Below are 24,396 nucleotides of genomic sequence, written 5' to 3'. Positions count from 1 at the left end.
TTATCTTTGTGAAAAAAAAAATGGGGGTGTATGAAGTGTGGGGGTCCAACCTTTATTTTTGGTGTAGAGGGAACTTCCTTATTCAAATCTCCTTTGAAATACAGGCCTCAGGGAAGCCCTGCGAATAGAAGCTCGTGGCATCAGAACCAGTGTTTGGATCGGGCATCACTTTATGTCACCTTGCAGGGCACAGTCTCCAGAGCGTGGGGATGTGTCATTTGGGGTGGTCCAAAGATTATTTTGGGGTGCAGCCTGGCCCCAGTGTCTGCTTGTGTCCTAGGGGCACCGCACTTTGGAGCAGCTGGCACTAGAACCATTCTTTGGACCAGGACACAGCATATGTCCCCTCGAAGGGGAGAGTCCTGTGAACATGGGGGTATTTGGTATGTGGTGGTCCAGGCCTTATTTTGGGGTTCAGAGCTTTCCAACCCTCCTTAGTGTTTCTGAATGACTGCACGAATAAGGAATGAATAAGGAAGTGTGAATAAGGAACCAACTTCAGCCTCCTTGAATTAGTCTTGTTACGGTGGGTAATGTTTGGGATCCTTGGCAAAACCCCCCACCTTTAATACAATTAAAGTAACAAAAAGAAACAATGCTTTGTCATGGCAGTGAACCTGGTTTAAGGTATTTTCATACAGCATATCGAGTCCCTCCCTTTTTAATTACTAACACACACACACACACACACATACACACACACACTTCCTTGAATGTTCTGTTTTGGTTGGGTTTTGAGTTACCTGCCATGCATTCACTAACTTTTCTTTGGACTCGAATGTCCCAGCCTTAGTATTTGCCAGCTGTAAATTCTTTTCAAGAACGTGTTCTAAATGTTTTAATTCCTTAATTATCTGCTGTATCTATGGGAGATATACAGTTTTAAATGTGTAAATTGTGATGCAGTAGAAGCATTAGGCACTTTTAGTTCTTGCTTTGTACATGCGATGTGCTTGGAATCTTTTGCCCAACTGATATGAGTCAGCCTAGGACGTTGGCAAGAGATGTAAGCCCCAGGAATAGATGCGAATTTTCGGAGTGAATATGGTCCTTTCACTGCTTAGCTTCACCCTTCTGCCTCTTGCCCTTTTACTGATGGCACAGGCTTCCTCGTGCCTGCCAGGTTCCACTGCTGACTTTTCTGGGACCATCCCTGTATTAGGCTGCGATCACACGCACCTTTAGATCCAACATAGGTGTGAATGCCTGACGGATCTAAAGGGAGCGATCAGACAGAAACATCTCGGAAGCATCCTGCAATCGTCAGCAACTCGTGCTGCTCCGTCACGGAAGCGGAGTTAAAAGACACTGGGGAAAGTCCGGTAGTAAACAGGTTGCTGTGGGTCATGGACAGACTTTCCCCTGTCTGATCGCTCAAGCATGCTCTCATGGCATTGGGATGGTCTGATCAGGCCATCCCGACTCTGTGCCGTTGTTTCCTCTCCTGTTCACATATATGCATCATTGCATACTCCATATGATGCCCTCAGTGCGGAGGTGCAAATCCTCCTTTATGCACATGGGAAATAAACGGAAAAACAACACAAAACCGACTCACCTGCAGTTGCTTCTGATCACACAGTGACGGGCTAAGCTCGCAGCTTCAAAGGGCTGTGTGATCTTGCAGTTGTGTGTCAAATTCCTCTGGAGGAAATAGCCTCGCTTCCCCTCCGCTTCAACTGGCGCGTGTGACCGCAGCCTTAGTCTGCCTAGATAACAGGATTCTGTCATTCAGAAGCTGGCAACCCCATGGGGTGCTAGCTGCCTGGAGCAAAAGTGTCCTGCCCCTTTAACAGAGGTCTAATGAGATGTTATTTACCAGGTGATGTTATGCCAGGAAAAGCAACAGTTGCTCTTTTCCACACCTTAAGCCTCTTTGAAAAGGACATGACATTTTCCTGCAGGTGTGGTGGCCCCTGTACAACTCTATCATTCTCTAATTCAGATTATTTCCACTATTTGCAACACAGTGATTACAATACTGTTTTACCTTACAGGAATATTATAAGGATCACAACAAGATAATCTATTTGAAATAATTTAAAAACTTTACCACCGTTGTAATCCTTCTTTATCACTTTGACGTCCTAGTTCCTAGCATTCTTACACAATTTCTGTCTCATCTTCATAACCAGAATATTTTTCCTAAGGCTGACTTGGCCAAAACCATGTCCTTAGTTTAGTTTTTTTCCTCCATCAGAGGTCTAGATGGAGCCTGTTCAAAAGATGTTCAGTGCTGCTGTTTGCTAATTGAACTCATCTTTCCAGGTCATTATACTATGTTATGTTGGCTGAAATTAATGTGTTTTTTCCCAAATCAACCTGACCTCATTATTCACCATTATGAATTAGAATGGTTGCTATTCAGATTAAGATAATGGAATAAAGTAATAAATTAGTGATACTCCCTGCTATACAAATTTGAACAAATATTAAATATAATCCATTTCCTGGAAAATGCCCTAGCAGCTGGCTGGTTATTAATAAATTGCATATAATCTGTAAAGGAGGGGAATTCTAGTGGGTAAAAGTAAACCATCTGCTTCAGCGCAGTAATCCTAATGGTGCCTGGAATCTTTTGGCAGGGAGCATAAAATGATGAGGATTTAGGGTCCAGAGAGAACTGAGCTGCCAGGCAGCAAGGAGATCAAATTTTACACGGGCCTAAAAAAAGAATTGTTCTATCTAGACTGTGGAATACTGGTTGACTAAGCATATAACAAGAGTTGATGTAAGCAGTGTAAGTATGTATAACTCAAGGGAACATAATAACCCAAGATAACGTCCACTCCTGAAGGGATCCATTAGCCTCTACTACTGAGTTACTTACTGTTTTATTTTAGCAGGCCTGGCAAGTTTCCATGCTGGGAATGTGGATGTTTGTAAAAGGGCTGAAGGAGCCATCTGGTGGCAGCTCCCTCTCTTTACAGCTCACATCTAGAAAACATGATTATTAGCATCCCACGATTAAGAAAGATACTTTTTACACAGTCTCCTATTTTGACATATTTACTCTGTTTTCCCCGTAATTAAATCCAAACAAATGGTGACCATATAAAATTACCTTGTTATTCCTGTTTATTTTTCCGCATCTGTTAAAACATTGCACCCGGAAGTGACGCGACCACGCCGGGCATGCTGGGGGCGGGGCCATGGTCATCCGAGGGAAAAGTCCCCCGCTCCGACAACAGGTAAGACTTGGCAACCCTACGGGGTGAATATGTTTATTTATTTATTTATTTTCATTACATTTATACCCCGCCCTTCCCGCAAGCGGGCTCAGGGCGGCTTACACGAGCACAAAGTGCATATAAATTACAGTATAAAAATACATTAAAACAATGTAAGAATTCATTTCCATTCCGGATGCAAGAGAGAGAGGAAAAACAAACTCCACGTTCTGCATAGCAGGGGAAGACTCGGGCCCCGTTTAGATATCACACGGTCTTCCGGTGGTAATACTCTTTGGAGAACGGTGATGATAATCCCAGTAGCAGTGGCGGCTCCTACTCATACGCCTGGCGGAAGAGCTCCGTCTTACAGGCCCTGCGGAACTGCAAAATGTCCCGCAGGGCCCTGATCTCTTCCGGGAGCTCGTTCCACCAGATAGGAGCCGTCACTGAAAAGGACCTGGCCCTTGTTGCAACAAGCTTCGCCTCCTTAGGGCCCGGGGTCACCAACGGGTGTTGTGACCCTGACCGAAGTGCTCTTTGGGGAATATGTGGGGAAATGCGGTCCCTCAGGTATGTCGGACCCAGGCCATGTAGGGCTTTAAAGGCAAGCACCAGCATTTTGAAGCGAATCCGGTATGCTATAGGGAGCCAGTGCAGCGCTTTCACCATAGGTCAGGTGTGCTCCCACCTAGGGGCGCCAACCAATAACCTAGCTGCAGCATTCTGCACCAGCTGGAGCTTCCGGATTTGCGACAGAGGCAGCCCCATGTAGAGAGCGTTACAGTAGTCTAGCCTCGAGGTGACCGTCGCATGGATCACTGTGGCTAGGCCATTGCGGTGGAGGAAAGGAACCAACTGCCTCACCAGCCGAAGATGGTAGAAGGCCGATCTGGCAGTGGCTGCCACCTGGGCCTCCATCGTTACGGTGGGGTCCAGGAGCACTCCCAAGCTCCTAACCTCCGAAGCTGGCACCAAAGGTGTCCCATCGAAGGTCGGGAGCGGGAGCCCCAAGCTCGGTCCGGTCCGACTCTAGCACAGGACCTCCGTCTTTGCCAGGTTTAATTTCAGCCTGCTCAGTCTGAGCCACCTGAGCCTGGAGAATGCCTGACAGATGTGGCTGTGTGACTGTGCCCATTTGATCCAGGGGGAGGGTGGGTATGTTGGGCCAAACTGCTCGTGTGATCACACCCTATCTGTCTGCAATGCTTTTTTGTTTGCTGTTGAACTACTGACCTGCTGGTCTGCAGTTCAGCATCTTAACCACTATACTGTATGCTAATTTTATGTTCACCCTCTACATATATCAGTGAACTGTTACCTTCCATTTTAATGTATCTGAGGTGTGTGTGCACACAAAAACTCATACCTTGAATAAAACGTTGTCGGTCTTAAAGGTGCTACTGGACTCAAACACTGATCTAGAAAACAAAGCAGAGCAGCTTCTGTATGTGGCTTGCCAAGCAACAGCTACTGTGAATTTGGATTGGGTCTACACTTAAGCAAACCTTATAGGGTGAAAAATGATCTCACTCCCTTTTCAGACGCTTCTTAGGTGGCTTGAGTAGTTTTCAGTAGAGGCAGAGGGGTAGATGTGTTAGTCTGCTGTAGCAATATAATACAGAAGTGCTGTGGCACCTTAAAACTCTGGCTTACTGGAGTAAATCTTGTTAGTCAGATGCCACTGGAATTCTGGTAGAGGAAGGAATGGCTGTGGTCTCCCTGGGGAAAAAGGAGTTGAGACTACTGTGTGATGAGCAAGGTCTGAAGGAATTTAGGAACTATGTCATATCTATGTGTGAGATCACACTGGCAGCTTGGGGCGCTATGGGGCTGTCTATAATTGTACCGGTTTAAAATGTTGTGGGGCATATCATCCAGACAGCACACTGTGTTGTGGGTTACCCACACAGATATCCTGTGGTCAAGCATCCACATTACTGCAGTGCCTCAGCCATGGACCACACTGCCTGGTTGGTTTTTAAAATGTAGGTGGGCACATATGTGTGTACGAGTGCATATAGGGAAAAATTCCCCAAAACCCACCCTAGTGGCGGAAACAGATCTGCAGGTTCAGACTGCCAATTCGTTTTGTGTGCACTCCCCTGTGTTCAGACATCTGGCCACGTACAATGATTGTGCGGGGAACCGAAAACACCACTTGTGATGTGGTGCCTTTTTAACCCAACTCCAGGTCATCCTACGACGGGGTGAATATGCCTGGAGAATGCCTGACAGATGTGGCTGTGTGACTGTGCCCATTTGATCCGGGGGGAGGGTGGGTATGCCGGGCCAAACTGCTCGTGTGATCACACCCTGTCTGTCTGCAATGCTTTTTTTGTTTGCTGTCAGTTACCATTGACTTATGGTAACCCCATGAGGTTTTCAAGGCAAGAGACATTCAGAGGTGGTTTGCCAATGCCTGCCTCTGCATCACGACCCTGGTATTCCTTAGTGGTCTCCCTTCCAAATACTGACCAGGGCCACCCCTGCTTAGTTTCCAAGATCTGACAAGATTAGGCTAGCCTAGCAGTAAGTAATTGTTCTATAGTAATAAAACAGCCTATAATAACGTCACTGGCAGTGGTTAGGAACATGAACTGGGAGAATTGGGTTTGATTCCCCACTCTTCCACATGCAGCTGCTGGTGTGACCTTGGATCAGTTACAGGTTCTTTCAGAGTTGTGCTCTCATGAGCAGTTCTCGAAAGAGCTCTCTCTTTCTCCCTTCCTTCCTTTCTTACTCTCTTTCTTCCTTCCCTCCCCCCATCTATTTGCTTTCTTTGTTTCTCTCTCTCTCTTTCTTTCCACCTCTCTCTCAGACAAATAAATATCATTAGCAAACAAATATCATTGGGCAAATAAATATCTATCAATATCTGTTCTTACCCCTTTTCTTTTAATTTTGGCAGTCTCGTTTAATGTTAATAAAAAGCAAATTTGTATATTTTCCAGTAAAAACGTGTGTGGAATATTTTTTCATGTTTTGCGGCTCTCAGACGTCTGATGTTTATTCTGTGTGGCTTTTACACTGAACAAGTTTGGCCACCCAAACTGTTTTAGACTGTTACCAACAGGGGTCCTTTCCTGCAGGAGCGCACAGGAGTGGAGCTCCAGCAGTAAAGAGCCCAGGGGGCGGGCACATGCAATAAGCCCCACCCCCCTGCTCCCAGGAGCCCTCAGTCAGAGCAAGAAGCAGCCAGGTAAGTTGCAGAGCTCCCCCCGGCCCCCTGGTCCAAAACAGTCCAGTGGCACCTTTAAGACTAAGTTTTATTAAGGCACAAGCTCTCCCTCCTCTGCGAGGACAGATCTGCACGTTCCCCCTCCCCCAATAGCTAGCAATCCAAAACAGTCCAGTGGTGCCTTCTGACACACTTCTGGTGATGTCAGGGGGTGTGGCGTATGCAAATAAATTATGCTAATGAGTTATGCTAATGGAGAATGCACCTCTTTTTCTATGAAATGACCCCTGGTTACCAAATACAGTTCTAGGCTTTGTTGTCCTATGTGAGATCCAGATAACAGTACTGGGGCTTTTCTGCATGGTTTTTTTCATTGGTTCTCACCTAGGGTTGCCAGGTCTGGGTTGGGAGATTTTGGGGGTAGAGCCTGAGGGCAGTGGGTTTTGGGAAGGGGAGGGACTTCAATGGGGTATACTGCCATAGACTCCACCTTCCAAAGAGGCCATTTCCTCCAGGGGAATTTATCTCTGCCACCGGGAGATCAGTTGTAATCCCAGGAAATCTCCAGCTACCACCTGGAGGTTGGCAACCCTATCCTGGCCGTGCACTGCTTTAGATTTATCCTCTGATTTCCACATGCTTTTTTTGTGCCTTTAGTTTTTACTGCTTTTGATTTTTCTCTTTCCCCCCCCCTGGCTTTTTTGAGACCACTTTTACCCCAATCTTTTTCTGGAAGCCAGTTCTGAGCTGCCTTTTCCCTAGTGCAGTGGTGGCGAACCTATGGCACGGGGGCCAGAGGTGGCACTCAGAGCCCTCTATGTGGGCACGCGTGCCATCGCCCCAGCCAGGCCCAGACCATCATTAAAGGGTCGAATTCTCTGCCAAATAATTTTAAGTAAATGAAAGCATTTGGGATTGCTTTCCTTATTTTTTTGGATCTTCTTAAGTTTATGTGTGAGTTGTTTTTTCTAAAGTAAAACCTCAGTATTCAGGCTAAATTGCCGTGTTGGCACTTTGCGATAAATAAGTGGGTTTTGGCAGGGGTCATTTCGTAGAAAAAGAGCTAGGGGAACTCATTAGCATAGCCCATTAGCATATGCCACACCCGCTGACATCAGGGGCCCGGCGGTGGACCTGCAAGGCCAGCGGGAGTGCGAGGAAGCTCCGCGAAGGCCCTCCCTGGCCCCAGGCAGGCAGGGGTGGGGAGAGGCAGGGAGGAAGCAACTTACCCTCCCTCTTCTCCTGCCTCCTCCTGGCTGAATGAAGGCTGGAAGCGGGGTGGCCGGAAGCAGGGGGCGGGGCTTCGTCATGTGCCCCGCCCCCCTGCACCTCACCCGGGGGAACTGCGATCCCCCGCGTTCCCCCCCGAAATGACCTCTGGGTTTTGGGTCACAGTTTGGGCACTTGGTCTCTAAAAGGTTTGCCATCACTGCCCTAGTGCCTACTGTTTCTAATCAGCTTTCTTTGTCCTGCTGTGGCATTCATCCTCAAAAGTCCCGCCTCTCCTCTCTGGCTCTGAGCCAATCCTTGTGATTTAGGCCTCATGCAAACCCAGGTGATTGTCAGCCAATCAGAGCCCATGGAATTTCACCGGAGGGTGGGGAGGGCTAAGCCAGCCTCAGCTAAAGGAGGGTGAAGAAACGTTTTAAAATTTTTGGACAGGGATTTTGTGGCTTTGGAAAAGAGCATCAGCTAAGCCAGTCTTTTATTTGGCTTTTTAAAGTTAGGGCTTATTTTAGTGGTACAAATTAACATCCTTTTTAAAGGCCCATCATTCCTGACTGGTGCGTGCTGGTTCTGTGGAAAGGTGCTCTGTGAGAGAGAGAAGGGCAGCCTTGAACCCGCTGAGGTAAACCTGTCCAGAGGAAGGGGGTTATTTCCTTCATTTGAGAGTCAGCATATCTAAGTTATCCTCACATCACATTTGCCTTATTCAATCCTTCATCCTCTGTTAACTAAACCTTTGTTGTTCATCTCCATTTGTGTCTGGTCTGTCAGGTCAAAGAAGCAGGGGTCTCCATTTTGTTGTTGTTGTTCAGTCGCACAGTCGAGTCCGACTCTTCGCGACCCCATGGACCAGATCCCGCCAGGCCCTCCTGTCTTCCGTCGTGCTCCGGAGTTTGCTCAACTTCATGTTCATTGCATCGATGACACTGTCTGACCATCTCATCCTTTGCCATCCCCGTCTTCTTTGACCTTCAGTCTTTCCCAGCATCAGGGTCTTCTCCAGGGAGTGCTCCCTTCTCATTGGGTGGCCAAAGTATTTGAGCTTCAGCTTCATTATCTGGCCTTCCAGGGAACAGTCAGGGTTGATTTTCTGTAGGATTGACTGATTTGATCTTCTTGCAGTCCAAGGGACTCTCGAGAGTCTTCTCCAGCACCATAGTTCATAGAGGTCTCCATTTACCTCACATATAAGCGCAGCCTTAGTCTAGCAGGTGTGCAAACCAGAGACCTTTAGGGAGCACATCGCTGACACTCTGCGCAGCCTTAGTCTAGCAGGTGTGCAAACCAGAGACCTTTAGGGAGCACATCGCTGACACTCTGCCAGTATTTATTTTAAAGCTTTTTATTTGATTGTGGGCAGTTGGGGTATAAAGAATCTATAGCTGAGGCCAAAGTGAGGGACTTGATATCCTTTAGTCCAGAGGACAGTTGCCTTAGAGCCTCCCCCCCTTCTCTCACCCCACAGCCACCACACCACCCACTCCCACCTACCTCCAGCGCCCAGTCTTCAATCACTAGACTGTGCTCATTGTTAAACCACTCCTTCCCCCCAAGACAGTGATTGAGACCCGGGTGCCGCATGACGGAGTGAGCTCCCGTCTCTAGTTCCAGCTCCTGCCAACCTAGCAGTTCGAAAGCAAGAAATTGCAAGTAGATAAATAGGTACCACTTAGGTGGGAAGATAACAGCGTTCAGTGCGTCTTTGTGTTTAGTCATGCCGGCCACATGACCACGGAAACATCTTCGGACAGCGCTGGCTCTTCGGCTTTGAAACAGAGATGAGTACCACAACCCTAGAGTTGGATTCGACTGGCTTTTGAGCAAGGGAACCTTTACCTTTACCTTTACAACACCGATATAACACTATAGTGTTGTAATGATATTTTAAGCAGGCTCCCTGAATTGCCACCTTTAAAAAAAAACAAAAAAAACGTAAGTCTCTAGCGTTTTCCCTTGTGGATATACACCTTTTTCCTTATATCAAGGGAAGAGCATAGAGACTTACTTTTAGGGTTGCCACATCTTTTTTACCTGGCGGCGGTGGGCTCCTTGAGTGCGTGCGCGCGTGCAAAGCCGCGTGCGCCGCCCGGATGTGACGTCATAACGCCAGGCACGCTGGGGGCGGGGCCACAGCCATTTGAGGGGAAAACATAGAACTTTCCCCTCAAAAGGCTGCCATTTGAGGGGGAAACTCTATGTTTTCCCCTCAAATGGCTGTGGCCCCGCCCCCAGCGTGCCCGGCGTCATGATGTCGCATCCAGGCAGCGCACGCGCAGGGGTGGGGTTTCCCCTGGGGCTCGATTCCACGGGGGCGGAAAACTGGGCCTCCGAAGCGAGGGGGAAATCCGTCCCCGGGGGGGACTTGGCAACCCTACTTACTTTTTGTTTTAAAATGAAAGCTGGGAATTCAGAGAACCTGCTTAAGATATTATTACAACACTCTCGTGTTATATTGATATTTTAGGGCTTAAAAAAGGGTGTGGGTGTGTGCTGTGATGGCACTGGTAACAACACCGATGACAACAGCACCCTCCCTTGAAAATCCTCATTATTTAAGCCATGTATGGAAGAAAATAAATGGACTCCACAACTGTAAAAGTGCACAGGGAGGGCAGACGTGTGGAAGAACCCTGCCCAAACGCATTCCAATGCTTGTGTATCCATTTCCGAGATAATCAGGAGTAACTTCAGCATGCAGAAGACTTGTAGTTCTGTAGCCAGCTAAAAGATTTAACAGTTGAACAAAGTTGAAACTGGATTTAAAAGTGGTGCCAGAAAAATCACCAGTGCAATAATTCCAGAGTGGAAGCCCTGTTGTGCCAAAAACAAAGAGGAGTTTAATGGCACCTTAAAGACAGGTGCCACAAGACTCCTTTTTGTTCCTACCAGTTGTATTCTCTGTGCCTAGCACCTTGATAATGACGAGGTCGCATCCTCTTTTTCTGTGTGTATGCAGTGTCAGAATGCCAGAGGACTGTGACCTGAGTTGGGGACTATGCTGCAGGTCTAGTGGCTGAAGCCGGACACATGGAACAGCACGTGGGTAAGTACATCCTGCACACTCAGTGTCATGTTTAAATCAAGCCCAAATTCTTTGCGCTATTCAGTGTTTCAATTTAGTATAGACCACTGCTTGGACAGGCAAGCAAAATGAGCCTTAGTCTGGCATAATTGCAAACAGGATGACTTCATGACCCTGGGCCTAAGGCTGATGAATGAGCAGCCTGTAGGTCTCAAGGAAGCTTCTTTTTCACAAATGCCTGAGGCCTTTCTGTAAACTTTCCAATAGGCCTACAGTTCCCAAGCACCCTCCAGGCGATATGGGCTAGTTGGGAAAAACAGGCACCAGTTGCTGTCAAGGAGGCAGATCCCTCACACCTGGCAGGGTGAGTCAGTCTGGTCTACCAGAATCAGGTAATGAAACAGAGTAAAAAGGTAAAGGTTCCCTTGCTCGAAAGCCAGTCGAGTCCGACTCTAGGGTTGCGGTGCTCATCTCCGTTTCAAAGCCGAAGAGCCAGCGCTGTCCGAAGACGTTTCCGTGGTCATGTGGCCGGCATGACTAAACACCAAGGCGCACGGAACGCTGTTACCTTCCCACTGAAGTGGTACCTATTTATCTACTTGCAATTTCTTGCTTTCGAACTGCTAGGTTGGCAGGAGCTGGAACTAGAGACAGGAGCTCACTCCATCATGTGGCACACTCAGGTCTCAAACTGCTGAACTACTGACCTTCCACAGCCTGCAGTTCAGCATCTTAACCACTTGAGCCACCACAGCTCCTAATAGGGTTGCCAAATCTTCTTCCCCCTGCGGCGGGGGAGCGTCGCCGCGGTCCGGGAGTCGGACGGAAGTGACGGGCGACGTGCTGATGTTGGGGGCGTGGCTGAGCTCATCGGAGGGGAAAACCATATGGTTTTCTCCTCCGACGAGCTCAGCCACGCCCCCAACGTCGGCAACGTGGCTGCGTCACCTCTGGTGACGCAGCTTGGGGGGCAGGGTTCCCCCCGGGCCGGAATTCCCCTGCGGCGGAAATCGGGCCGCGGAAGCGGGGGGTTCCCCGCCCCCCGGCCCGATTTGGCAACCCTAGCTCCTAATGAAACAGAGTAGGAACTAAACAAAGCATTAGTGTCAGGGAGCTTTGTGGTTTTCCAGCTGGTTTATTTCTATGTGGGTTTTGCCCTGGGTAGTTATATCCTGCCCCATTTTTGTAACTTTCATCATATTTATTTACTTATTTGTTTAAAAATGTTTGCGTAAATAGGATCTTTTTGTGGCATGCTGAGAAATGTACTTCCACATACTACATTGGTCCAAGGGCTCACACATGGGTATCTGTGGTGGGAAGAGGATAGGTAGACTCTCCTCTTTAGGGGAAAGGACAAATATCATTTGATGTATGGAAAAGGAAGTGATAGTCCTCCTGCTGTTTAGTAGGGAACTGAGAGAGGTTTCTCTGACAGCATTTTAGTAAGAGAAGGATAGTGGCTTTCAGGCTGAAAACCCAGCTCCCAGGCCTTAAAAGGTAAAGGTTCCCTTGCTTGAAAGCCAGTCGAATCCGACTCTAGGGTTGCGGTGCTCATCTCCGTTTCAAAGCCGAAGAGCCAGCGCTGTCTGAAGATGTTTCCGTGGTCATGTGGCTGGCATGACTAAACACCAAGGCGCACGGAACGCTGTTACCTTCCCACTGAAGTGGTACCTATTTATCTACTTGCAATTTCTTGCTTTCGAACTGCTAGGTTGGCAGGAGCTGGAACTAGAGGCCTTAGCAGTCTTTCAATAGGGATAGGGCTGTATCTGGAAACTGATATTTCCAACAGATATTGTGAAATTATATATTTCTGCATAAACTATTGAAAGATTAACTCTTGTGCTGATAAATAGTGCTTTGTATTTATTGCTGTAGGAGAATAAACGTTTCCATATTAAAGAGGTTAATTGCTAAGTACAATTGACATGGAAAGGAGTGGGAAATAAACTGAATAAATATATACAGTTCTGATTTCCTTAAATGTGTTTTTGTAACAGTGTCAAATCCAGCTTTTCTGATCTTAAAATGCTCCCAGTTTTTAGCCCTTTAATGAAGGGACTCAGACCATTTACATTCCATATTATTTTAAATATTTTAATAATTTTATTTGAATTTTTAAAAATAATTTCAATACACCATACTGAGCAAACACTCCTTTTACTAATCTAGTAGAGAGGGAAGAGAAGGGGAAAGGAAAAGGGGAGGGTTTTTTTTTGTAATTTTATTTTAAGTTGCGTAAACATTAAAGTGACACATCAATGCAAAACATTTTGCATTTTATGGTGCAATATAGTACAACTAGGATAAAGCGTAATGAAATTCAGCAGTTTAACAAAACTACCTATGAACAATCAATCGACAGTGTATTTCCATGTGGAGAGGAGACCCAGATTTCTTCTTTAGTGCTACTTATAATACATTAAAACATCATAAAAATGGTAACTCATATCGTTAAGGTAGAGAGAAATTATTAAAGCAATAGGAATACAATATGGTACACTTTTTGAGAGGGTCAGTGTTTAGAGCCATTTCTGCAATTGTTTCCAATCGCTTCTGGAGTAAGGGGGAGTTTGATCCCTGTGATGCAATGAATGTGGTGTAAGACTATTTCCACAAAAGCCTGTATCTTTTCACTTTCCACCAGCAATATGCATACGTGCCGTGTTGTTGACACCCTTTCCAACAGAAGGGCGATTTTGTAGGACATATGTGTGACATTTGTTGTGGCGTGAGGTACCATCTAGTCATGGTTTTGAGGGTTTGGTGTTCTATGGAAATAATAGAGGATTTAAAATTCGGAGAGTTCCATAATTCTGACCATGTGGCATCATCTAGAGGGAGTTCGCAATCCCTCTGCCATGACAGTCGGTAGGGCAGAGGACCAAGCGATGACTCTCTGAGTAAGAGTTGGTAGAGGGCAGATATCAGGCCACGATTGCGAGATTCAAAGAGTTTTATGATCAATTCCAGATCTGTGTGTGGTGTCTGAAGGAGAGTGAGTATTTTGTGTTGATTACAGTCGTGTTGCAATTGTAAGTACATGTACCAGGGTATTGCTTGACCCAGAACTAATTCTAGCTCTGACTTTTGTAGTAACCCCTGTTTGGAGGCCAGGTTACAGTAAAGTGTGATACCGTGATTTATCCAGCAACTCTGATCTGATGGTGACACACTGTCAAGAAACCAAGGTTGGTTGATGAAGGTGGAGTAACGGGAGGGTTGTGGGAGAAGTTTTCCGGCCATTGTTCTCCACAAGCGAATGGAGGGGTAAAGAAAGATGTGTTTATGTGCCAGGGTTTGTGGGATAGGTTCTGACCCGAAAAGGGGAGTTTTGATATTTTTTTCTTGGGTGTTCAGCTAGTTGGGCTTTGTGTGTATGTGTGGGGTCCACGAGCTTTGTGTGGGGCAGGATATTTCTCAGCTAGGGTTTCCAACTATGGCTTGGGAAATTCCCGGAGATTTGGGGCACTGCTGGGGAGGGGTGGGAGCTCAGCAGGGGTGTGATGCCATAGAATTCCCTTTAAAGCTGCCATTTCTGTGCTGGTTCTTACCTTTAAGGTGGTAAACACCTTGGGGCCAGGGCACCTGAAGGGCCATCTCCTCCCACACTATCCAGACTGCTTGTTTAGATCTGTTCAAACTGTCTGTGTTTCCATGTTCGGAGCTGTGGCACTTGGAGACTAGAGACGTGGAATTTTGAATGGTGATACCTCAATGAAATATCCTGCTAATGCGAAAGTGCTATCCTCTTCTATCTAAGTTTCTTAGAACTGTGTAATGGTGAGTGTGTTTGTGATATTGTATGATTGTGAAGAATTTACAGTAAAGGAAATAATTTTATATTGAAACGTGCCTCTGAGTCTATTCCTCGTGAGCTGGAAAAAGCGGGACCCCTGTATACACTGGTGCTTGCTCCCTTATTTTGCCTATTGCCCTTAATTTCCCCAAATATCAATCAGAATCAAGGCAATTTGAGTCTTGAAACCAAAACTGAGCAAGAGCAGAGTTTTTTTGTGAGTTGTGAGCGGTATAATGGTACAGAAATAGCACTTAGCTGTCATGTACAGGCAAAACTTAAAGCTCAATGGCAGCTGCTTTGAGCCCCCATTTGGATGAAAAAGCAGGGTACAAATATTTTAATAAATAAAACCAGTATTAAAACCAAGAAAATTAATTCCCCTTTGTGCAAAAATATAATATCACTACAGAGTTTTGATCAAGTACTTTTACTGATACATGAAATGTATTCTAACCAATGTATTCTAATCAATATGCTATAAATAAGACACAGTTCTCTCAGTTTTTAACTGCAGTCTGTTCAAGAGACACGTAAATTGCTAGTAGAAGTGAAGATGTGATTGAGTTGGAAAACTCTTTTACTACAAGTTCAGGATGCGAAGCCTTGTAATGACATATTCCAATCTCTAAAAAGTATTCAAATACTGTACCTTGTTGTGAGCAGAAACATTGAGGAAGGCTGGAAAGAGATATCTCGGTGGCAATGGCTAGGGGTGCCTATAAATTTAGGCTGCAGCTCTTGGAGAAGTTTGGCTTTGCCACAGTGACGTAAGCAGTTGCAACATCCAGGCCAGACTATTGTAATACACTCTGTGTTGTGTTGTTTTGAAAAATTATTGGAAAGTTCCATTACCTTGATTTCTTGTTTTCATATGCCTGATATAATTCTCTTAAGCTCTACTTTTCTGTAACTTTAATTTTTAAAAAATTATGTGTATTTCCTTTGAAAAGATGTTGGGCATTTCTTTAGTTTCCACGTGATTGAACATGGTAAATTTACATTAACGGAAACTATCTTTAAACTACAAATACTCAGAAGCAAGATCATCCACACTACAAACTACAAATACTCAGAAGCAAGACAAATTACCCTGCATGTGGTAAAATTCCTAGCAGCTCTTGTCAAATCACGTGACAACTTTTGCAGTAGCAACCTTTAAATTCTTCCATGTTTTCCTGTGGAACAAGGTTTATTGTGGGACGAGGGTTCGCTGTTTATCACTCCGGTTGCAAAAACAGTAAAGACAATAGATAAATAAACTACCAATAGATAAATAAATACCTGGTTGCAAAAACAGTAAAGACAATAGATAAATAAACTACCAATAGATAAATAAATACCAATGGATATGAGACTTAATTTTGTATGTAAAGTGCTGTCAAGTTGCAGCTATCATGTGACTCCAGCAAGGGGTTTTCAAAGCAAGTGAGAAGCAGAGATGGTTTGCCATTGCCTTCCTTCGCAGAGTCTTCCTTGGAGATCTCCCTTCCAACCCTGCTTAGCTTCCAAGATCTTATGAGACAGGGCTATACCATACTGCCTCTCCCTGAAACCTAATTACAAAACAAATAAAAATCCCTAAAGGACACAGCATGAAGTGATGCACTTTATGTATTGGGTTAATAAAATGCCACAGCTTTATTAAGCTTACAACAAGGATCTGGAAGGGATAAAACTAGTTAATACCCCATTCTCTCATCAAAGAGCAAGAAATGAAATTCTTGGGGGTGAGGTAGAAATAGGCCCTCTGCCATACCTGCTCTTTGGTATACTCTACAATGGCTTCTGAATAGTAATAGATACTGTTCAGATGCCTCCTGGACAAACCATCCCTTTGAGGGACCTGCCTATATTCCTTTTTTCCTACCCTTTAAACTGTGGGCCAGGGAATTATAACTACTCCAATGGGGTTCTTGACTCAGTTTCCTAGGCCCAGTTAGCTCTGAGTTGTTGATCTGAGAATGCTCCCAGTGCCATCCAATTAATGGATCTCCAGATTCTCTAATCTAGTTTATATGACATTACCCACACTTTTCTTGACGACAATGAACAATCAAGACACTCTGGCCCGTCAGGGAATTCCTCTCCACCAACATACAATGTAAAGTGTGGTCAATTTAATCAATCAATTAACTTAATTATTACTTAGTTTATTAGATCCAGAGTGTTTTATGACATCCCCCCTTCTTAAGTTTATCCTCACAACAACCCTTTGAAGTAGGTTAGGCTGAGAGTATGTGACTGGTCCATCCAGCAATCTTCCATGGCAGAGTGGGGATTCAAACCTGGGAGATCTTAGCCTGACAGTCTAACCCAGGGGTGTCAAACCTGTGGCCCATGGGCCAGAAGCGGCCCGCCCAGACCTTTAATCCAGCCCAGGATTGGGGCTCTCTTCTTCCCTTCTCCCTTGCCCAACCGCACTGTTCTCAACTTGAGCTGTGTGGGAGTATAAAGAGCCAAGGGTGGGGCTGCCTCTGAGAGCAGGAAGTAGACGGTGGGGCTGCCTCTGAGCAGAGAGCTCAGGGCATGGCTGCCTCAGAGCAGGAAGCAGAGGGTGGGACTACCAAACTTCCCAGCCACTGCTCCAAGCCTCCATAGTCCTTGTTACAGGTAGGAGCTGGGGGTGGTGGTGGTTCTTCTTCTGTGATCCTTGTGCTTCTTTTTTATTTTAAAACTGGCTTTGCAAAATCCCATAATTCCCCCACCTTTCCAGTTTAGGCAGTTTTATTACCTCAAACCACACTGTTAAGAAAAACACCCTGAGACTCTGGAGAGTAGAGCCACTGCCACTCTGAGTAGACCTGGGCAGGGGGAGAGAAGCTTGCAATGCATAGCCATTTTGTGTTCTTCCCCTAGGCCTTAGGCTCAGACCATTTATATTTGTAGTTTATATTTCTGAGGGGGGGGATGGTTGGGACCAGCCAGGGTTAAAATAGAGAGTTCTGCAAACTCAAGGGACTCCAGTTTTGCAGAGAAATATTAGTTTTAACATACACACCCTCCTAATGTGCAGTTCCAATGAAATAATACCAGGAAAAGTGCTAAAGAAGACACCTAAAATTATTATCTCAAACCACCCTGTAACACCCCCCCCCCCAGACCCTGGAGAGCCACTGCTACTCTGAGTAGATCGAGAGTGCGGGGAGAAGCTTGCAATGATCAGTTAGTTGTTTCATGTTCTTCCCCTGGGTCCTAGGCTCATACCATTTATATTTGTAGTTTATATTTTGGTGGGGGGAAGGTTTGGGACTAACCACAGTTAAAATATAGAGTTCAGCAAAATCAAGGAACTTGAGTTTTGCAGAGAAATATTAGCCCCTAATGTGTGGCTCTAATAGAATAGCTGCTTTTTGTTGTTCAGTCTCACAGTCGAGTCTGACTCTTCGCAACTCCATGGACTACATCACGCCAGGCCCTCCTGTCTTCTGCTGCCCTCTGGCGTTTGCTTAATTTCATGTTTGTTGCATTGGTAACACTGTCTAACCATCTCATCCTTTGCTGTCCCCTTCTTCTTTGACCTTCAATCTTTCACAGCATCAGGATCTTCTCCAGTGAGTGCTCCCTTCCCATTTGGTGGCCAAAGTATTTGAGCTTCAGCTTCAGTATCTGGCCTTCCAGGGAACAGTCAGGGTTGATTTCTTTTAGGATTGACTGATTTGATCTCCTTGCAGTCCAAGGGACTCTCAAGAGTCTTCTCCAGCACCATAACTTGAAAGCATCTATTCTTCAGTGCTTGGCATTCCTTATGGACAACTCTCGAAGCCATACATTATATCTTTAATTTTGTTTTCCTGTGTCCTTCAGAAAGTTTATTTCTCTGCTACCTGGCATTACATTTTATAACACATATGGCCTGGCCTGACAAAGTCCAATTTATGTTAAATCCGACCCTGATAAGAAATGAGTTTGACACCCCTGGCCCTACCACTACTCCATGCTGGCTCTGTATTTGGGTTAAAAGGGAGAAAACATGGGAAGGGAAGCTGGGAGCTCTGGTAGTTTCTACAAAGGCCATGTGGTAGCAGTAGTTGAACTAAGAGAGGGAGACAAAAGCACCTCCAAGGGGTGGGAAAGCTGGGTGGCTGGGCACATGCCAGGTGGAGACCTTGGATGACAGCTGATGCCCAGACTCCTTGGAGGGCAAGATGGAACAAGGCTTGCAGGTTGGAAGGGGCTCTTCTGCCTAGGGTTGCCAACCCCCCCCCGGTTTGGCAGGGGTCCCCCGCTTTTTTGGAGCTTCTACCCGCCGGTGGCTAGCTGGCCGCTGGGGGAAGCCCTGCCCCCAAGCCCCAACACTTGCTGCCACCCCTCTCCCTTCTCTCTTGAGAGAGAGGAGGGAGAGGGGTGGCTGCGGGCCAGCCATGCACCCGATCTCTGCTCAGAGATCAGTCGCGTGGAAATGCCGGCTCCCTGCAGTTAAAGGGGCCCCTTTAACCGCAGGGAGCTGGTGTTTCGCGCGCCCGATCTCAGCGGAGGTTGGGCACATGAGGAAACGCCGGCTCCCTGCAGTTAAAGGGGCCCCTTTAAGTGCAGGGAGTTGGCGCCCCTGTCGGGCAGGCAGGACATTCTCAATGTGATGTCATCACGTCGGGATGCCCCGCCCCCTCCTGGAAAACACCCCAAAGTTCCCCGCTGTGGGTGAAGATAGGACTTGGCAACCCTAGTTCTGCCACAGGGCCCAGCGTGGCTCTCTTTTCTGCGCCATCTCTTTTCTACCTTCGTCCTTTTCTAGATGTTTGTTACATTTCTTTAATTTGCAAATTAAGTTCCCATCTCTTAGAGTTCAGAATGTTCATTTCCTTTGAGATTTTCGTTTCCAATATTTTCTAAGGCATATTTTTAATTTTATTATTTTCTGAACTCATCCTTCTAAAATATTTTATTCATCTGCTTATCATTTCCATTTTCATTCATCTTAAAGTCACTCTTCATAAACTTTTGAATGTAAATAATTCATTTCAGAAATCACTGTTCTTAAAATTTTTGCCCACACTTTCTTAACGTCTGTCACACTTCTATCTTTCTCTTCCTCTAAAGAACTCAGAACGGGAAACATGTTTCTTGCCCTCTTTGCAAGAACCCTGTAAGGTACCTTAAGCAGAGAGAAAATGACTGCCCAAAGTCATCCAGTGGGTTTCATGGTTGAATGGGTCATTTAACTCAGGGCTTCTACTCTGAATCTAAAGCTATAACCACTTTACCCCACACTTGGTGTCTTGCTGCCCTTTGTTTTTTGAAGCGGCTTGCAAGTTTCAACTCATTAAAATGCAATATTTTGCAAAAATATGAGTTAAAAAAGACAAATCCACAGACAAAATTCTAATTGTCCAAAAATAAGCTTAGTGAAAACCAAACTGTATGCTGCCAAAAACTTTGAGAAATAGAAGGGTATCATGTATAAAACAAAAACCAGTATCAGTTACATGGGCTTTATGCAAGGACAAAAGGAATGGAAAGAAACGTGCGCCAGTTGCAAAAGAAATAATTATGCATCATTGAAAAATCTAAATTCTTGCCTTAGATACTCTCTTGAGTTTAGTTGCAAAAGAGATGGTTTTGTAAGCCGGCTACTAATAAAACTATGATTTTTTGTTGTTCAGTCGCACAGTCGAGTCCGACTCTTCGCGACCCCATGGACCAGCTCCCGCCAGGCCTTCCTGTCTTCCACCTTCCTCTGAAGTTTTCTCAGTTTCATGTTCGTTGCATCTATGACACTTTCTAACCATCTCATCCTTTGCAGTCCCCGTCTTCTTTAAAAGTAGTTCAAAATGTTTGTGCCAGAATATGGTTATTTCTCAATTACAGAAGCCTGTACCTTGTAAAATATAAGCTATAGAAATAACAGCTGTGTATCACAGTCCCCTAAATACAGAGCATAGTTATGATCTAGACGCTAGGTGCTGCTGTTGTCCATGACTGGAAAGGCATAACTACGGATGCTAACAAAGTGAATTTTCCAAATGGCTCAGAATTCGGGATCGAAGAAGAGCGCACTGATTGTATTTTTGTAGCAAATTCAGCATTCCAATATTTTCTTTTTTTGCCAGAATCATGGATCCCACAGGAGGGAATTATTTCACTGGAAAATCTTTATTTTGTGGCTGCCATGAAGAAACAAGTAACCTAAGATGGTGAGCGCATGGCTGGCATGTTCTATTTCCTTTTAGCCAGAAAAAATGCTTGATGCCAGAGGAGCTGGAACCTGGCATCGTTGTTGTAAAGAATCTGAGACCAAGAGTCAGAAACATTCAAATTCACAGCCTGCCTATTATTTAATGCAATCAAACATTTGGATTTGCAGTATGGGACATGATTGTGAAGGGAGGAGCTGCTTGGGCAGACAGTAAGTTATATACTTGAGCTTATAATCGTTTTGTGGGACCTGGATGTCCATCTGCTCAGTTTCCCAGCACAGGCAATTCTGCTTCTAGGATCTGAATTGCTGCTTGTGGGTTCTATATTTCCAGATGTTGATATAAATGTTTTTGTCCCAGTTAGTGGAGATCCATGGCAGACAAAAGGACTGTTAAGCTTTTGAAAATCAATGGACGGAATGAAAGATTCCATTCCCAATTTAAGATAAAAAGCAAATGATGCCTGGCCTTTATAGAGGCCTGAAATGTTCAATATCAGGATCACTGTACTGGATTCCTGTGACAACACTCGGTATTTGATCGGAATATTTACATCATCAGTATGGACAAAGGCACAATCATTAGCAATATACAGCACAAGAGATAGAAATTATTGGAATAGTGACACTGCAAAGAAATGAATGAAAATGATTTCCTGTAGACGACCACTGGAGATGTAAAGCTTGAAGATGGCCTAGATTTTGAAGGATGTAATTACTGCCAACAGGAAACAGAAGCAGACATTGCAGGTCAGCTTCCATTAACATCCTTTGCTCTGTGTAGTGAAATGTGGTCGACATGGATGAGAGTGTGTGTGTGTGTGCTTGTGCAAAGTCGGCTGCAACTCCACCATGCTTTGCACAGGGCTGCAATTTGTATGGGGGAGAAGTTGTGGAGAGCTTTTTTAGCCTTGTGCCACTAAATTGAAAAAAAATTGGGGGCATTTTCATCGATGCCCTAGTGCAGCTGCATTTGTTGTTGTTGAGTCGCACAGTAGAGTCTGACTCTTTGTGACCCCATGGACCCCATGAATCACGCCAGGCCCTCATGTCTTCCACCATCCTCCGGAGTTTGCTTAGTTTCATATTTATTGCATTGATAACACTGTCTAACCATCTCATTCTTTGCTGTCCCCTACATAGTAATGTTAATTTCCTGTCCTTCCTTGCAAATTTGCTTGGTTTTCTCTTTGTGATTCTCTAATTTGATCCTGCACACTGGTCGTGATTTTGGCAGTTTTTAAACTCCTCCAAATGGATTGTTCCCAAGTGATTCTTAAGTCTGGTGGTTCGCAGAAGATCCTTGTGGCTCAGCCATCATTTTAATGTTAGGCTTCCAGAGACTGCCAAAATGGTCCCCCCCAAAAACTTTGTTCACTAAAGCATTAAAGGAAAAAATGTTTTCAAAGCTTTAGGCTTCCCATCCCAGTGTCTTTCTCTCTCTACATCTCATGTCAGTTTCATTCCACACTGACAATCCCCCCTTTTTGTTTGCATGCAGCACTGAAAGCCTTTTTTTGGTTCACACTGGGGACACTACCATTTGCCTCTTCTCTGATCCCCCTTTCAAGTCAATACCAGCAAGGAACTAAACCTCATGAAGCTCCTTTTAAACCTTTCCTTGTCGTTGTAATTTTTAAAAGTTCAGCTCTCTGAGAGTAGCGATTGTCCCATATTGCTAGACTCATGCTGCTTGTCAAAATAATTAAAAATAGGGACTTCTGGTTTTGGCAACTCAATGGCAGATGTGTCTCTCGGGTGCTCCCGAGGACATGATCCATGAACCAGTGGATTGAGAGGGGGTGCGATTGTACCCACCCCCTAGGGGCCCATCCAAGGGCTCCAAGCCATGGGGCGTTGAGGGTTGCCTCTCCACCGGTGCGTTGCCAGGGGATTGAGGCACTCTGAATGCCCTGAAGGTCTCGCCGCTGCGTTCCCGCACTGGGACTAAAAGGCACACACCAGGACAAGCGTGTGGAGATAGAGCGCTTTAAACGTTTGAAGGCGAGATCAATATGATTGACATTAAAGTGAGTCTGGTTGAAATGAGCACCAGAGAACCGGCTGAAAGTCTCCCTTAAACTAAGTGAGAGGGAGGGAGGGCGGACTTAAAGCATTATTGGATCTAAAGCGGACTTAAAGCATTATTGTTTGAGGGGGACGGGGAGAAAAAGTGATACGGGACTAAAGTAAGGAACTTACAAGAGATTTCCAAGCGGTTTGCAGACTTTAGAGACTTTTGGCAAAATAGAGTAAATGTAAACATCCTCAAAGATGTCGCACAAAAAGACGGAGAAAGACAAGCTTTCGAAACCTAAGCCTCCTTGAGGAAGTGCGAGCCCAGCGAGTGCAGTCACGCGACCAGACACAACCATAGACTTTTAAAAAATGTTAACAGAGGCTTTGCGACCCCTGTTGGAGCAAATGAAAACACTCAATGAAAATCTTGCCACACAACAACAACTAAACGAAACTGGGGAAAAAACCAGAGCAAACAGCAGAGAATTTAAAAGAAGTGGATGCCACTACAAAAAAGCTTCAAAAACAAATGCAAGAGATGGAAAAGAAGAGAAACTCTGATGAAGCGCAATTACTAAAACTTCAAATGGAAAAGGCAAGCTTTATCCTGAGGTTTCAGGGGATTCCTGAGATTAAAGGGGAGAACCTCAAACAGACTATGGCTGATGCTTTGGGACCGGTTGCAGATTTAAAAGTGGATTTCCTTTTAAGTGAGATGGATGTGATCTATGGGTCATAGTCAGAATATATAAAGAAAAATAATCTGCCCGGGGAGGTTGTGGTGAGGTTCTCCAGAAGACGTGAGGGACCAGATCTTAAAAGCTACAAGTGAAACTGCCCTTAAAATCAACGGTAATGAGATAAGAGTTTTAAAAGACATTCCCTTTGAAATAAGGAAAAAGAGGAATAAATACAGAGACTTGGCAATGTTTTTACAAAAGAATAACATCTCTTACAAATGGATCCTACCATTCCTGTCTTCAAATATAAAGACAAGAAAGAAAAAAATTGACTCTGTTATGAAAGCAAGAGAGTTTTTGAGGCCGCGATCAGGACCAGCGGGAGAAAATGATGAGGACAAAGGGAGCGACAACGAATCACCTGCTGAAGAAAGCTCAGACTCGGAACTTGGGGCAGCTGCTCCTAAGCAAGCCTATCATTTGAAAGAAAGAAGACATAAAAAATGAGATGCTGATTCTCTCTGAAGTTTGCTTTTAACTTTATACTTGACTCTAGTTTAGGACCTTACCAAGTCAGACTATCTTGACTCGAAGTATATAAGCAAATTTTATGGTTCACTTGCAATGTAATAATATAACCTCAAATATTACAAGCTAAGATATGTAACAATTGTAGTATCTCCACCTCTTGGGTTTTTAGTGGTTATGTTTTACTTTCTCCCATAGTTTGTAGTTTTCCCCATCCAGTTATTTTCTTGTAGTTTCAGAAAATAAAAAAATTGTTAAAAATAAAAAATAATAAAAAATAAAAAATGGAGCTTGTACGTTGATGAAATGGGAAGGATGGTGGAAGGTGCAGAGTGGGCAGAATGACCTTGATGTGGGCGGGGGAGTGACCTTTGAAGGGCAGCAAAAGGGTGTGTGGGGGAAATCCAAGGAAATTTTGAATTACCTTTGGCTTGGAAGCAAAACAAGGGAAAAATCGGCATAAAAGCACTCTCAGAAGAGCTGGGGAAACAGCAACCAGAAAGTGAACTGGGCTCTGAAGGGATGAAAATCAATACAGGCTGCGGTCACACGGAACAGTAGCCACACTAGAGAGATGGAAGACATGCGGAGTTTCCGGGCGCGATCTCACCGGCACATCTGGGAAACGTAG

This window comes from Gekko japonicus, unplaced genomic scaffold (assembly GCF_001447785.1).
Source record: "Gekko japonicus isolate JY-2015 unplaced genomic scaffold, Gekko_japonicus_V1.1 scaffold2546, whole genome shotgun sequence".
Classification (NCBI taxonomy): domain Eukaryota; kingdom Metazoa; phylum Chordata; class Lepidosauria; order Squamata; family Gekkonidae; genus Gekko; species Gekko japonicus.
This window is presented reverse-complemented; position numbering follows the sequence as displayed.